The sequence below is a fragment of the Vulpes lagopus genome, chromosome 22, assembly GCF_018345385.1.
Source record: "Vulpes lagopus strain Blue_001 chromosome 22, ASM1834538v1, whole genome shotgun sequence".
In the NCBI taxonomy this organism is placed as follows: domain Eukaryota; kingdom Metazoa; phylum Chordata; class Mammalia; order Carnivora; family Canidae; genus Vulpes; species Vulpes lagopus.
The window spans coordinates 1662327-1679174 of record NC_054845.1 but is presented as its reverse complement, the minus strand read 5'-3'; the positions used below and the strand labels follow the sequence as shown (position 1 = coordinate 1679174).

At 54.9% G+C, this 16848-nt stretch overlaps 1 protein-coding gene across 5 annotated transcripts in view; it reads right to left on the bottom strand.

Annotated features, from left to right (window-relative positions):
- MYO1B (myosin IB) overlaps positions 1–16274 on the bottom strand; it is a 174274-nt gene extending 158000 nt beyond the window's left edge. The window contains exons 1-2 of one of the 5 annotated variants that reach the window (XM_041737750.1): positions 16019–16274; positions 12827–13002 (exon numbers count right to left, since the gene is read on the bottom strand). The gene's annotated coding sequence lies outside the window, so the exon portion shown is untranslated. The remainder of the gene's footprint in view (positions 1–12826; positions 13003–16018) is intronic. The other 4 variants (XM_041737752.1, XM_041737754.1, XM_041737755.1 and 1 more) reach the window with 4 other exon arrangements.
- Positions 16275–16848: the final 574 nt, after the last annotated feature.

Sequence of the window (16848 nt, the reverse complement as noted above, 5' to 3'; positions counted from 1 at the left end):
CTAATTGTGTAAAGGTACCACAGGAGCTAGCTAGCAGCCAGGAAACCAGCTGGGGCACAAATCCAGAAGCTCAGGAATAAAAACGAGGGTAGAACTAATGGAAATGAAACAGGTGGATAAGCACAACAGAACTAAGAGAGGGCTCTATCATAGGAGGTCGAACACTAATTGACAGAGGGTTTAAGTAGGCTCTCTTATCCAAATGCAAAAAGACTGACCGGTGTAAAGGGGAAAAAAGTCAAAGCTGGAAGTCATTTAAAAAAAAATACCAAAACATATTATTCTTAAGTTAAACCCTACAATCATACATGGACTTGCCCATGGTTTGCTGCAGTGCTGAGGCCTTTCCTTTGAGTCCACGTCCACTGGCTGGAGTACCGAGGGGTATCTTCTCTTATAAACCATCTCCAGGCATCACCTTTTAGAAGCTCTAGTTTCTTTAAAGAAATGGTGAGGCCGTGAAGATGCCAAAGAAACCGCGTGAAGGGGAGCACACTACTCTGAGGGGTGCTCCAGCGCCTCGGTGGGAAGGCCGTGCACCCCCCAATGCAGGCACAGTCACACAGACACCCCCCCACGGGGTCAGCAGGGCTGGAGAGCGGGGTCTGCTGCCTCACACCGTGTCCTGGGTGAGGCCAAGGGGGACGCCGAGCAGAGCCGTGACCCCACGCACCCCGGACACCCGTGTGAGCGGAGATCATTAGCACTTTGAGCCACTGCGGTTCCAGGTGTAACCTGACCACACCTGACCGGCCTATCCCGAACGGCTCATAATAACAGTGGGAGCACCCTTCTCCTGGGACTCCCCAACTCCATTACAATGAGTTACCCCAACCAGTCTAAAATCAGGGTAAGGTCTTTGCGACCACTCAATAAGTACAACTGACATAAACAGGTTTGGGGAAAGAAAATGCAGCTGAGTCTGGATAAGCACACATCCCCACTGGGAGGAACAGAAACGCAAAAGCACACTACAGGGTAGCCCTCGTCTCCGGGCAGTTAGTGTGTGATGGGCATCCGTTGATTATATTTTACAGAGTAAAAGAACAACAGCTGGGGCAGCGCGGGGGGCTCAGCGGTTTAGCGCCGCCTTCAGCCCAGGGCGTGACCCCGGGGTTCTGGGTTCAAGTTCTGCGTCAGGCTCACTGCATGGGGCCTGCCTCTCCCTCTGCCTGTGTCTCTGCCTCTTTCTCTCTCTCTTCTCTGTCTTTCATGAATAAATAAATAAAATATTAAAAAAAAAAAGAACACCAACTAATCCAGGAAGTCTGGAGGTCACAAAGACCTTACCCTGTTTTCTAAAGCTGTGGGCCTAGAAAATCGTAAGAATGAATAGCACTATCATATTACCAGGTTAAAAATCCAGCCATTTTTTCAAGACTATGTCCAACTGCCATATTTTTTCTGTCTCAAACGTACAGTCAGAAGTGCTCAAGTCATTCAAGAAAGCACAAAAATAACACTTCAAACCCACAACCAGACATAGAGTCAAGAGTACAAGGTCACATGTCATCCCATAACCCGGCTCTTAAAGATAGAATAAACACATAAGTTACTATTAAAAACTAAATTTGAGTTTCATACTTTAAAATTACATACTTCTTGAAAATTGTCAACAGAGATAAATGTTTCTCTGAAGGCTGCGCAGCAAAATCTGGGTGCTTCCATTTTAGATGGCCAAATAGTAAACCTATCCATAATTTACACACTTTTAGAAATCTGATACTCGGCCTCTTCAATTTATGTAGAAATCATGTTGATATATTTCAATAGACTATTGAGAAAAACACTACATACACACACCACAAACCCCAAAACAAGTAACCTCCTCCCCAAATCAGCCTTGGCAAGTGAACCATATGCATGTGAAGGCTCCCTCCTCAGCATATAGGATAATCTTAACCTTTTATAGCTTTAATAACAAAACAAAAAACCTACATCTGGAGGGGGAAAAAAAGGCAGCAATTCCATATCTGCCAAAATAACTCCGCCCTAGACTCTACTGAAACAGCAACCCCCTCAGTCTTATTTTAACCAAGGTAGGCTCTGGAAAAGAAAGGAACCCAAAACCAAACTCTAGGGAAAGAACATTAATTTGGGAAATATGAGGTGAATTCAAAATATAAAGTTTTCCTGAGCCCTGACCTAAAGCAATGTTCCCGCTTATTTATTTTTTTTTTTAAACTGTGAGATCATCCACCAGAAGGACAGGATCACAAAACGGCTTAGTCTTCCCATCAAATAAAACATCAATCAACCAATCAATCATCACCATCAAAATAAAGCAAGAGTTAAGCTGACACCTGGAAGGATGAATGCTGTGTTACGGAATGAGAAGTTGTAGCTGACTCGGCTTCTCAGGAGAGGGGAGGGCCCTGTAGGACCCGGACAGCGAGGGGCCAGGAGGAGCTGAGGCCTGAGGCCAGAGGAACACGGGTCTCCAAGGCCAAGAGGCAAATCGACAAGGGGGAGCCAACGATCAACCATGTGGAGGATGGTGGGCACGGAGCAAGGAGGGAGACTGTGGGTTGTCGGGCCTCGAATCCATGCGTTAGGGGCCGAATTGTGTCCCCCTCCTAAATCCCCATGTCGAAGCCCTAACCCCAGGACCTCAGAATGTACTTGCACTTGCAGATAAGGCCTTTAAAGAGGTGATTAAGTTAGAATTAGGCCTTTAGTGTGGGCCCTTACCCAATGTGACTGGTGTCCCACTAAGAAGAGAAGATGGGACACGGTCATTCCACGCTCCAAGCAGTCTCAACATCTTCAACCAGATGCTGGGGATCCCTTCACTGGACCTCAGGCCCCAGCCTGTCCGAGCCCCACACCCTGTACGTCAGCCGTCTGCTGCTGAGTCCCACTCACTGCCCCAAGACCCCATATCCCCAAAAGAACCCATCCTCAGGCCTATGTGTGCTTGCCATTCCTGACCTCTCACTGGCCAGACACTGGGGAGCCGTCCCAAGGTCCGGCTACCAAAACGTTCACGACAATGTTTGATCCAATCAGCTTCTTCTCAATGTCTACCGTCAGAAAATAACCCAAAAATATGGAAAAGGTTATATGTACAAAAACCTTCATCATAGTATCAGTTACAACAGCAAAATGGTGGAAGCAACCCAGATGCCCAACACTCAGCAAAGTCCAGGGCCTTTGCTACCGGTCCTGAGCGCGATAATATACGACTATAAAACGTGTCTCAGAGACATGGCTGCGATACGGATCTTAAAACATACACGTGAAAAGCTTGGAAAGGAATATTCAGAAATGACCACAGTTGGTATTTCCTTCCATTTTCCAAACCTTCCAGAATGTTCTTAAGATGACTCTCTAGTACAGAATGTTCAAGTGAGAGTTGTAGCCATCTCGGACTTTCTGAATGGCTTGGGAAGGATGAATGGGAAGTTTACTACAGAAATGCCCTCAGCTGTCACTCCACCTCCACGCTACATCTGTTGCAACATCCGATGCAAAATCCCATTAAATAAAGTTTCCCCTTAAACCCTACTCTACTTGGATCTCTCAGCATGAGATCCTAAAAAGAAAAAAACAAAAAATTTTTTTGATTAATTCTTTCAAGAAATCCAACTGGACATATAAACAGCTGCAGGACTGTGGAACGGAGCTCCCAACATCTGCCACGGTTATTAAGTGTCCTCGTAAGAAAAGATCACCACCCACAAGCTGCTGCCAGGAGCGCGAGCGTGAAGCTGGAAGCTAAATCACGGAAGGTGGAGCCACCTCCCTATCAAACGTCTCCCAGGTAAAGAGGGGCATTTCTCCACCTCAAGAGGAGAGAGGTTGACAACTATTCCACCCTAGAGTCCATGAGATATACAACCGGTCGCCCCTAAGGACACAGATTGGGCCTCTAACGTCTTACCTACGCCTTCTCGTTTGTTTCCCACATTGACAACAAATGGCACATAGTAAGACTGGTTGAGAGCTTGACCTTTATTTCTTCAACCTTCACACCCTATCCTCGGCAGGTCTCATACCGAAAAACCCAACAAGTGTCTCCTTCTCCTCCATGTTTTGGGGTAAATGAAATGCAACAGGCCACAGCCACGCACGTATACAAAACCCAAGCCCACATCTAAGAGCATCTGCGCCGGAAACTGGCGCACACAGCACGGGTACGCATAGGTACACACCTTCTCCGACTGCTGCCGTGCTCAAAAGTGGTGCATGAACTGTGCTTCTGATTTAAAGGATTCCCACGGTGAATTCTTTTGCAAAATAAATACTAACTCCCAGGTAATACCATTCTGTAAAGCTGGATTTCGCGGCAGTTGTCCTAGACTTCCTTACAGCATGGACGCTCATAAATATTTATGTTACATCCAAATTGAGCATTTGTGGGTAGAGATGAAAAACATTATAAACTGTGAAACAAGGTACAGGAAGGCATCACCTCATTTAAATCCCCTCAACGAGATTTCGCGTTCGATTGTGAAATGTCACTGAAATCAGCAATATTTCTCAAGGAAATAGCTCTTCCATTCATGCCAGGCAACGCTGCGGTCATATCCCCTTTGAAATCTGTGTCGGTATTATTTTGGGATACTTATCGGATGCCGCTGCTTGAGGATAAATTCCTGCAGATAAAACAAACTTAATAAGCAGGAGAGCCCATTTCTCTGCTCGCAATTATACAGAGAACATGAAAGGAAAGCTGGAGGGCTCACTGAACTTTTTAAAAAGTCATTAAAATCAACGAGCTTTTGAGGAAATGTGTCAGATTTGGCCAAGCTTTCTCTGCAAAAATGCATTTTGGTAAATTTCCAGAATTCTGTTCTCCCGGTTTGGAAACATTTAAAAATTCCGACATGTAACAAAATGGTAACAGTACAGATCACCCCAAGCAGAAGAGGGAAGGAGGGAAGCTTTAGCTTAGGCATTCCTGGTCCTTGCTCTCGGCCTCCTGGTGCTTCTGGGAGGCCCAGACCCGGGGTTAGGGAGCTGGCGGGCGCGGCCTTTGACCTAGTAATTAATTACAGGTGTGAGTAAATCAAAGGCCACTCCATTGTGGCCTTGGGGGCCAAAAGTTAAACATCTAGCTTTACAATCAAAAATCAGAAATAAAACTTACTCCTCGAATTATACAAATGTGGGCGGGATTTCCGCCTGACAACAAGGAAGAGAGAAGGACGGGGGATTAGGAGGATGGATGATGTGGGGGGGAGAGGAGCCCCCGGGAGAGGGAGGAACAGATGGCTGGGGGCCGGCTCGGGGGAGCGCGAGAAGGAACAGAAAGGGAAGACAATGACGGAACAAGAAACAAAGCAACAGGGTTCACAAGCCCCCCGCCCCATCTAACCTCTTGGGGCAGCTCTCCGAGGCACCCGCAGGCGGACCCAGGGCCCCACCTGCTCTGCGCACGGTGAGGAACCCCAGGGTGACTGCCTGCCCGGCCTTTCTTTCACGCGATTGCATTAGGTTGTTATTTGTGCAGGAGTAAGCACAACCAGGCTATAGAAAGTGGGTCAAGTAGGAGGGGTCATGCGGGGTCCCATGTCCCCTGGCCTAAATCAGTCGCTGTAAACGTCTTGCTTCCTACACACTCTCCAGGAGCAACCGGAGCCCCGCAGCAGCTCGCACTTGGCGCCCGCTGCCTGGGCGGGCAAGCCCGGGCATCCACTTGGGGGCCGACCAGGAGGCAGGCAACTAACACGGCCACCGAGCGTGGGCTCGTGCCCGACACCCTTCCAGACACACTCGCGTCTCTAACACACTGCAGTCCTGACTGCGACCCCAAGACAAGCCCCTACGACGACCCGCATCCCACCCGGGGCACGGAGGCAGAGGCCGCCGCTGCCAAGGAGGCCGCAGGCTCGGCACCCACCCAAGGCCAGCCACTCTGAGGGGCTGAGGGGGGTCGGCTGCACACCCCGCCCCCCGCTGCCCCGAGGCCCTAGGGTGTGCCTGGAGGGGGGCACCCAAGACGTGGGCCGGGCCCAGGGGGGCTTCGCAGCACAGGGCCAGGCCCGGCCGGGCAGGGGCCAGGGCAGCGGTGACAGCTGGCCCAGACAGGGTCAGCCAGGGTAGGGACAGTGCCCCAGCCGGGTCACCGAGGTGGCCTCCAAATGCACGCAAGGAGGGAGGGGAACAGAGCAAGCAAGAGCAAGGAGCTGCGTGTCATCGTCATCTACACCCTATTGAACACCACTACGGGGACTCAAAGAGGTCATAACTTGATTTAAGTGGCGGATCGCTAAACCCCCCCATCACCCTACGGTTAACAGCGGAGCCCGTCGCCCACGGCCTGGAAGGCTCCTCAGGCACCAACTCTCCCTGGGGCCTGCAGGGGCGCCGGCACCCTCGGCACCCGCAGCTACTGTCGCCTCTCCCTACTCCTTGGCCCACAGCCTGGCCCTTTCCTCCCCAGGGCCTATCACAACTCCCAGATGTCACAAATACCTGCCTTCACTTCTGCGTGTCCCCCTCCCCTCAGGGGCCAGGAGCGGAAACCACACCTGCTCTATCCCCATTAGAGACCCAGCACCTGGTACACTATCTGGCATACGCTAGGTACCCAGACATCTGATGAAGGACCAAATGCCTACATCAAAGAACCAAAAGTCACCTCCCCTCACTTCTTAAAGTATTACAGTAATTTTATTTATTTTTCTAAAGGAACGGTTTTATTTTATTTTTTAACTTATTATTTTTTAGTAATCTCTACACCCAACGTGGGGCTCGAACCCACAACCCCGAGATGAAGAGTCCCCTGCCTTTCTGACTGAGACAGATGCCCCTACAGCAATTCTAAGAACAGAGTCCATCGTGACGTTTCCATTACAGATTGGTCGTTCCGCTTTGTTACGTAAGCCACCCAACTTCAGGCTCTGAGAACAAGCGTAGGTTGGAATGTAACCTTGATCAGTCAAGAACCGTCGGTAAACAAATTACAAAATCAACAGCACTCTCGTAGGCCAGTAACGCCAGGCAGAAACACAACACACAATTCACAGGAGCCTTCATGATGACCACAAAATCCCTAAAGCACCTTGGCATAAAATCTCACGGAAGATGGAAAAGAACTTTACAAATTAAAAAAAGTAAAATTATAAAAGGTCCTTGAGGGACAAAAAAGACTTAGGTAAATGCAGACGGCAAGCCACAAAGCCCTAAAGACGGCAATTCTCCCTGAATACTATCCGAAGGCCACGCAACACCATTAAAAAAAAAAAAAAAAAAAAAACATGAAATTTAACCAAGAAAACAGAAACAAGCCTCCCGCTTGGATAACAGGCACAAGTTAACCAGTGTGGAGAAAAGAGAAGAATGCGATGTGCCTCTGATACGTCCACGGACGCAAACATGGAAAATGTCATTTTCGCGAATTCCAGTAATTTGACGATTATGGGTAGACAATGTCACTTTCAATATTTGGACAGCTTCGAATATTTTCCCTTTTTTCAAGCTGTGAAACAATGAATGCCATGGAGTCCAGAAGAGCAAGAGTCTGGGGGGAAACTGACAAAAGATGATAACAAAACCGAGTCGTGAAAGCCGTGGAACAAGCGGAGATGGGCTCCCAGGGGTGGAGGAGGAAAGATCCAAGAGAATAACGAGGTAAAAAAGTGTAAGACACATCTGAGAGTGAACCAGGTGTGGTTCACATCCAACGAATGTGCTCACAGAAAGTCGGCTGGTGGGGATCCCCGGGTAGCTCAGCGGTTTGGCGCCTGCCTTTGGCCGAGGGTGCAATCCTGGAGTCCCGGGATCGAATCCCGCGTCGGGCTCCCTGCATGAACCCTCTGCTCCCTCCTCCTGTGTCTCTGCCTCTCTCTCTATATATATGTCTATCATAAATAAATAAATAAATAAATAAATAAATAAATAAATAAATCTTTAAAAAAAAAAAAGAAAGTCGGCTGGTGATGTAGACAGCGGTGTGATCATGTAATGGGCCCCACCAAAGATGGTCCCATGGTCACACAAGGGGGACATGGGCACACTGCATCTCTCTCTTGGATAGTCACAGTCTGCAGTCACCAATAAAAGGCCAGGACAAGTCCTTCTGCAAAGAAACTTATTTAAAATGTTGTCTAAAAAAATAAAATAAAATAAATAAAATAAAATAAATAAAATAAAATAAAATAAATAAAATAATAAAATAAAATAAAATAAAATAAAATAAAATAAAATAAAATGTTGTCTAGCCAACACCTACCTCTCCTAGGATCCCTTTTTTGACAGTACACATCTCGGCGCTTTAGGGGAGTGTTTTTCAACCTGCTAACTTTTTATGGAACAATCCACTTTGGAAACTGGAAGCTAAATCACGGAAGGTGGAGCCACCTCCCTATCAAACGTCTCCCAGGTAAAGAGGGGCATTTCTCCACCTCAAGAGGAGAGAGGTTGACAACTATTCCACCCTAGAGTCCATGAGATATACAACCGTTCGCCCCTATGGACACAGATTGGGCCTCTAAACGTCTTACCTACGCCTTCTCGTTTGTTTCCCACATTGACAACAAAATGGCACATAGTAAGACTGGTTGAGAGCTTGACCTTTATTTCTTCAACCTTCCACACCCTATCCTCGGCAGGTCTCATACCGAAAAAACCCAACATGTGTCTCCTTCTCCTCCATGTTTGGGGTAAATGAAATGGCAACAGGCCACAGCCACGCACGTATACAAAACCCAAGCCCACATCTAGAGCATCTGCGCCGGAAACTGGCGCACACAGCACGGGTACGCATAGTTACACACCTTCTCCGACTGCTGCCGTGCTCAAAAGTGGTGCATGAACTGTGCTTCTGATTTAAAGGATTCCCACGGTGAATTCTTTTGCAAAATAAATACTAACTCCCAGTAATACCATTCTGTAAAGCTGGATTTCGCGGCAGTTGTCCTAGACTTCCTTACAGCATGGACGCTCATAAATATTTATGTTACATCCAAATTGAGCATTTGTGGGTAGAGATGAAAAACATTATAAACTGTGAAACAAGGTACAGGAAGGCATCACCTCATTTAAATCCCCTCAACGAGATTTCGCGTTCGATTGTGAAATGTCACTGAAATCAGCAATATTTCTCAAGGAATCGCTCTTCCATTCATGCAGGCAACGCTGCGGTCATATCCCCTTTGAAATCTGTGTCGGTATTATTTTGGGATACTTATCGGATGCCGCTGCTTGAGGATAAATTCCTGCAGATAAAACAAACTTAATAAGCAGGAGAGCCATTTCTTGCTCGCAATTATACAGAGAACATGAAAGGAAAGCTGGAGGGCTCACTGAACTTTTAAAAAGTCATTAAAATCAACGAGCTTTTGAGGAAATGTGTCAGATTTGGCCAAGCTTTCTCTGCAAAAAATGCATTTTGGTAAATTTCCAGAATTCTGTTCTCCCGGGTTTTTTTTTTTTTGGGGAGGTAATGAAATGCAACAGGCCACAGCCACGCACGTATACAAAACCCAAGCCCACATCTAGAGCATCTGCGCCGGAAACTGGCGCACACAGCACGGGTACGCATAGTTACACACCTTCTCCGACTGCTGCCGTGCTCAAAAGTGGTGCATGAACTGTGCTTCTGATTTAAAGGATTCCCACGGTGAATTCTTTTGCAAAATAAATACTAACTCCCAGTAATACCATTCTGTAAAGCTGGATTTCGCGGCAGTTGTCCTAGACTTCCTTACAGCATGGACGCTCATAAATATTTATGTTACATCCAAATTGAGCATTTGTGGGTAGAGATGAAAAACATTATAAACTGTGAAACAAGGTACAGGAAGGCATCACCTCATTTAAATCCCCTCAACGAGATTTCGCGTTCGATTGTGAAATGTCACTGAAATCAGCAATATTTCTCAAGGAAATAGCTCTTCCAATCATGCCAGGCAACGCTGCGGTCATATCCCCTTTGAAATCTGTGTCGGTATTATTTTGGGATACTTATCGGATGCCGCTGCTTGAGGATAAATTCCTGCAGATAAAACAAACTTAATAAGCAGGAGAGCCATTTCTTGCTCGCAATTATACAGAGAACATGAAAGGAAAGCTGGAGGGCTCACTGAACTTTTAAAAAGTCATTAAAATCAACGAGCTTTTGAGGAAATGTGTCAGATTTGGCCAAGCTTTCTCTGCAAAAAATGCATTTTGGTAAATTTCCAGAATTCTGTTCTCCCGGTTTGGAAACATTTAAAAATTCCGACATGTAACAAAATGGTAACAGTACAGATCACCCCAAGCAGAAGAGGGAAGGAGGGAGGGGAGATGGCACTGGAGAGGGGAGGGGAGGGGAGGGGAGGGGAGGGGAGGTGGACTCAGTCGATACAGCATCAGATCCTGGTGGCCAGCTCACGCATGGCCTGATCTCAGGGTCATGGGCTCGAGCCCCATGCTGGGCTCTACCCTGGGTGTGGAGGCTACGAGAGGAGGGGAGGAGAGGGGAGGAGAGAGGAGGGGAAGGAGGGAGGGGAGATGGCACTGGAGAGGGGAGGGGAGGGGAGGGAGGAGATGAGAGGGGAGGGGGAGGGGAGACGAGGGGGGAGGGGAGAGGGGACTGGAGAGGGGAGGGAAGGAGGGGGAGAGGAGAGGGGGGAGAGGAGGGGGAGGAGAGGAGAGGGGACCCAGGCTGAGGCCTGACACAAAGAGAGCACCTGACACTTCACCGCCAATACAATTGCAGGATCATCTAAGATATGAAAGATCCATCCTTTGAGGACTTGGCACTCCTTAGGCACAAGGCACTCGGGCTGAACGCAGCACCCGGCCTGCACAGCCTGCAGGGGGCAGGTACGGAGGGAGGAAGGTAGGAAGCGCCCAGGACAGAGCACCCGACTCGACTCCGGCAACTTGTCCCTCAGAAGGACACTCTGTCCGTCCTCGAGTCGCAAGCAGGAGGCCGCGCGCTGTCCTCCAGGACGCTGCTTCCCACATCCCAAGTGGCCCCACAGGCCCCACCATCAGAGGCAGGTGTTGGGGACCTGACCCCTTCCTTCCACGCCCCCAGAGCCTGGGAGAAATGAAAGCACCAAGGACTAGGATGCAGAAGGAGCTGACTCTGAGCTCCCTCTCCTCCCACTCTTGCTTTTGTTTGTTTTCAGCCTTTGTCCGGGCAGCGCAGCGGGTGTTGGCGAGGCCTTGGTCACCACAGCTGTCATAGTCATTTCATCCATGTCCCCAACATCCACTCCGGGCATGGCGGCCTGCCCTGCTGTGTCCTCCGAGGCACAATGGATTTCCTTTATTGCTTCTTAATGCACGGCCTCCCCTCAACATGTGCTTAGTAAGACAGGAACGGACGAGGACAGCGAGGACACGGGAAAGACACCCAGGAGAGGTTCTAAGGGCCAGATGCTCTGGAGCGGCCCTCATCCTGCTCAGTGGGGGAGCAGGAAGGCGCTCCCCGACAGCAGACCACAGGTCCCTCCAAATATCCAGTGAAGGGCAATTTAATGACAAAAGACCAAAAAAACAAACAAAAAAAAAAACAAACAAAAACAAAAAACACAGAAACAAAACAAAACAAAAAAAATAAAAAAAAAAAATGACAAGAGACAAGAGTCACTGCTTTTTTTTTTTTTTGAGTCACTGCTCCTACACCACCATCCCCGAAGGCCCCAAGTGATGCCCTGTCATTATTTGAAATAATTAAGCCAGTAAAGGTAGAACTTTGAGCCTCCCTAGTCTTATCCTAGACACTTTAAAAAACCCAATACTGACTTTTCCCTTTGCCCAGGAGCGTTCTGAGAAATCCACAAACAATCGATGACGCCAAGTGTTAAAATCCATTCTGCTCCTGCACTTGGGGGTCACTCTTGGGTCAAGGCCGGGTGTCTCCCGCCCACGACCCCTCTCCAGGCCACCCCAAGGACTGGAGATGCCACTTCATTCCACTTTCACCCTTTCCCCCGTGGGGAGAGGATGAACACAGAAATCCCACAGAATACGTGCTCCCACGGGCACAGAGATGTGATGATCTCAGAGGTACTGTAAAGAAAGACCCTTGACACTTCCCTAAAGAAGAATGTCTTCTGTAAAAGGCGACTGCCAGGACCAAAAGCATGTGCTGGGAAAATCCACGGCTGCTGCTGGGTATGTTTCCAATTCTGATGGCCCACTTCCTCTTTATAATCACATTCCTTCCCTCCTTATTCCTCTTCTAAAAAGACACTCCGGCTTCGGGGCTCCGAAGTATACTGTTCTATCAAAGGCTGGAAGATAAAAAGAGCTAAAGCGGATGTCAGTAAATATAAAATGCTTAAATGCTAGGTAAGATCTAGTGCATGCCACCGCTCTTCAATGTTTCCAAAAAAGAACTTATTTTTAAACGTTGGCAGCCTAACTTTTTAAAAATAAAGTTTCCTTCACTTAAAGCTTATTCGCACAGACCACCAGACAGCATAAAACTTTTTAACAAATAGAGTTTTAGGAGTTGTGATGTCCCTGATTGGGCCTTCCAAACCTATCTCACAGAGGTTTGATTTTTTGGTTTTTTTTTTAAGGACTTTATATTTATCTGACAGACAGAGAGAGACCACAAGCAGGGGAAAGGCGGGCTTCTGCCTGAGGGAGCAGCAGGCTCCCCGCTGAGCGAGGAGCCCAAGGACTCAGGGTCCCTTCCCAGGACCCTGGGATCCGACCTGAGCCAAAGGGAGGGAGCCGCCCAGGTGCCCCACAGAGGTTTCTGAAAAGATGAATTATATTGTAGGGGAAAGTGATAAGAAGTCCGCAAAAGGAGAGTCAAAGAGATAAGCTATTGTTATTCCTGTTTTTAAAAGATATCATCCCATATGGTGTTTATTTACAGGCCTATGGACTTTGAACCAGAGATGGGAGTTCAAATTTGACCTCCGGCACTTACCGGTTCCCTATAGGAGTAGGGCCCTAAGGGGCAGGCCGGTGAGCTCCGGGGCTGCAGCAGGCTGTGGGGTCCTCAGCAGGGTGTGCGGACCGTGGAGTGATGCACGCAACACCCGTTCCACACCGTGAACACGACTACCGGTGGGCTACGTACGTAACGAAAACCCAAATACCAAGCTGTTAAAAATACAAGGCGGAGGGAAGAGAGGCGAATGTCACCCAAAAGGGGGCCAAATGCTAAAAACCCGGACCTCACAGGACCTCACACTCAGGATAGGGAGGACACAGAGGACACGCTGCTCCTGCCCTGCACCCCACTCCTTCCCCGCTGAGGTCCGAGGCTCCTCCTCGCTTTACCTAACTGTGCAGCAACCTCGGAGGGGGAGTCTGAACACCAGGCTTGACAGAGTGGTGATTCACTGCAACCCAGGAAGGGGGTGCAGCCAGTAGCCCCCCACACGGTGGGACACCCCTGGGGAGAGCCTCTGGCCAGACAACCCACGGGGGAGCCCGTGTCCCGTGGCTCCCGCGGCAGTGACCACCGTCTCAGGCCTGCTGCTGTTCTTGTAGGTTCCACGAGTACTTGGGGGGGGTCCCACTGTGCTGTACCCCCCAAAGCAGCCCACAGCTCCAAGGGCAAGTCCAAAATGGCAACGCAACAAGGGGGACAGAGGCTCCCTGTCCCCCGAGTGCGCCGCTGGGCGGTGTGGGTTGTGACGGCACACGCCTGCTGCCTGGCCGCGACCTGCCTCGGCTTCCCGGCCACCACGGGCCACCGGCTCCGGAGGACAAGCCCCCCAGCCCCCCAGCCTGGCCTGAGGATGCCCGCATCCTGCCCCTACAACCCTTTCCCATCCCAGCTCCATGTGCAGCAAGCGTTCCTTCCCTCCGGGGGGGGGGTGAGCTTCCCATTCCCCTTCTCAGCTTAAGAGGCTTTCAAAGAACTTGGTTGTCCCCAATGAAGGCGGGGTGTGGTGGGGGTCACACCTCGTGGGTCCTTGGGGCACCTGCCGCCCCACCTGCAGCTGGTCTCCCCGGCTACCGCCGCGGGGTCCTAACCGCCGCCGCTGCAGGATCCTTCGGCCACCAGGGTCCCACAGGCAGGGACCCGGAGTGCCTGGAAGTGTCTGGCGCCTGCCAAGTCAGCCGGGAGCACCCCACTGGAGGGCACCCATCATCCAATGCCCCGGCTCCCTCTCCAGGTCCACCTGCACCCCCTCCGCGGCCTCCTTGATGCTCCCCAACACATGTGCCCCTCATGCCCACCTGGAGCAGGGCCCCCCAACAGATGTGCACGGCGCGGCGTGTACAGGGAGGCCGGGACCCCTCTGAGCATCCGGGTGCGGCTCCCTCCGTGCCCCGGGCGGCCCACCCTGGGGTGGGGGTGGTGCTCCGCTCACAGCCCCGGGTCGGGGGGCGCGCATCGCGGGCCCCGGGGAGGGAGCGGAGGGCGCCGGGTGCACCGTGGCGGCGCCCCCAAACCTTCCCGGGCTCTGCTGCGCTGCGGCACGGCGCCGCCCCCTCTGCGCCCGAACCGATCGGTGCGCGGCTGCCCCGGACCCGGACGCGGCCACCCTCGCCCCGACCCGCGACGCCCTCGGCTCCGCGCAGCTCGGGCGGGCTGGGGCCAAGGGGCGCCGGGAGCCGCGGGGGGGCGGGGGACGCGCTCGGCCGCCGCGGAACAAAGCGCCGCCGACCAGCCGCGGGAGCCCCGGACCCGGGCCCAGGCGCCGCGTGCGGGACGCCCTCCCCCGCCCCCGGCGCCCCGGCCGCTCTTCGGGGCTCCTCGGGGCTCCCAGTGCGCCCCCTGGAGCTCCCCGGTGCTCCCCGCTGCTCCCCCGCCGCCCCCCGGTGCGCCCCCCAGGGCTCCCCGGTGTCCACCTGGAGCTCCCCGGTGCTCCTCGCTGCTCCCCCGCCGCCCCCCGTGCGCCCCCTGAAGCTCCCCAGTGCTCCCCGCTGCTCCCCGGTGCCCCCCCGGAACTCCCCCGTGCTCCCCGCTGCCTCCCCGGAGCTCCCCCGTGCTCCCCGGTGCCCCCCTGGAGCTCCCCCGTGCTCCCCGGTGCCCCCCTGGAGCTCCCCCGTGCTCCCCGGTGCCCCCCTGGAGCTCCCCCGTGCTGCCCGGTGCCCCCTGGAGCTCCCCCGTGCTCCTCCGTGCTCTCCCGTGCTCCCCGGTGCCCCTCTGGAGCTCCCCCGTGCTCCCCGGTGCCCCCCTGGAGCTCCCCCGTGCTCCCCGGTGCCCCCCTGGAGCTCCCCCGTGCTCCCCGGTGCCCCCCTGGAGCTCCCCCGTGCCCCCCTGGAGCTCCCCCGTGCTCCCCGCTGCCTCCCTGGAGCTCCCCCGTGCTCCCCGGTGCCCCCCTGGAGCTCCCCCATGCTCCCCGGTGCCCCCCTGGAGCTCCCCCGTGCTCCCCGGTGCCCCCCTGGAGCTCCCCCGTGCTCCCCGGTGCCCCCCTGGAGCTCCCCCGTGCTCCCCGCTGCCTCCCTGGAGCTCCCCCGTGCTCCCCGGTGCCCCCCTGGAGCTCCCCCGTGCTCCCCGGTGCCCCCCTGGAGCTCCCCCGTGCTCCCCGGTGCCCCCCTGGAGCTCCCCCGTGCCCCCCTGGAGCTCCCCCGTGCTCCCCGGTGCCCCCCTGGAGCTCCCCCGTGCTCCCCGGTGCCCCCCTGGAGCTCCCCCGTGCTGCCCGGTGCCCCCTGGAGCTCCCCCGTGCTCCTCCGTGCTCTCCCGTGCTCCCCGGTGCCCCTCTGGAGCTCCCCCGTGCTCCCCGCTGCCTCCCTGGAGCTCCCCGCTGCTCCCCGCTGCCTCCCTGGAGCTCCCCCGTGCTCCCCTCGCTGCTCCCCCGCCGCCCGCCCCCGGGCTCCCCCCCCCCGCCCCGCGCACCCAGGGGCGGCCCGTCCCGGGCGGCAGCGAGCCCCGGGGCAGCCCCCCCGCCGCGGCGGAACAAAGGGGCCCCGCGCGGCCGCCGCCGGGGCACGCCGCGCCTGAAGCCCGCTGCCGGGACGCCCCATTGTTCTCCCCGCGCCCGCCCCGAGGCAGGGGGGCAGGGGGGCCGAGGTCAGCGCGAGCTGGGGACCACGACACCACCCGGGCCGGCGGCGGGCAGCGCCTCGGACCCCGCGCCCCCGCCCCGCGCCCCCGCCCCCGCCCCGCGCACAAAGCCCCCCCCCGCCCGGGCCGCCGCGGGGAAGGCGCTCGCGCTACCTGGCGGCGGTCGTCGCGCTCCGGGCCCGGCCTGCGGGCTCCCCGCTCCCGGCTCCCGCGGGCTCCCCGGCTCCTGCGGGCTCCCCGCTCCCGGCTCCCGCGGCCGCCGCTCCGACCCGGCCGCCCGCCGCCCTGCGGGTCCCGAGAGCCCGAGTGCGCGGAGCCCGGGGCGCGGCGAGCGGGGCGGCGGCGGCGGCGGCCCCTCCCCTGTCCGGGGCGAGGGGTGGGCCGAGGGGCGGGGGCGCCGACCTCGCCGCCTGGGATTCGCCCCGCCGCGCCCGCAGCCCCGCGCCGCCGCCCCCGCCCGCCCCCGCCCGCCCCCGCCCGCGCCCGCGCCCGCCCGCGCCCCGCCGGCCGCACAGCGCCCCCCCGCGACCGAGCGCCGGGAGCCCCGCCCGGGACCCAGGGCGCGCACGTCGGGGTGCGGGGGCGCGGCCTGCCTCCCACCTGCCGCCCGGCCCAGGGCTGCGGCTCCAGGTGCTGGGGGGTGCTGGGGGGTGCCGGGGGGCGGGGCGGGGGGAGCAGGGGGCGGGGAGCATGGGAGACGGGGGCAGGGGGAGCAGGGGGGGCGGGGGTGTAGGGGGAGCAAGGGGGCGGGGAGCGGGGGGTGTGGGGGGGAGCATGGGAGCAGGGGTGTAGGGGGAGCAGGGAGAGCAGAGGAGCAGGGGGGAGCAGGGGGGCAGGGGGTGACGGGCGGGGAGGGAGCAGGGGGGCCGGGGGCAGCGGTGGAGGGAGCGGGGGTCTAAGGGGGGGAGCAGGGGGGTAGGGAGGAGCAGGGGGCAGAAAGGAGCAGAGGGGGCAGGGGGCGTGGGCAGGGGAGCAGGAGGGAG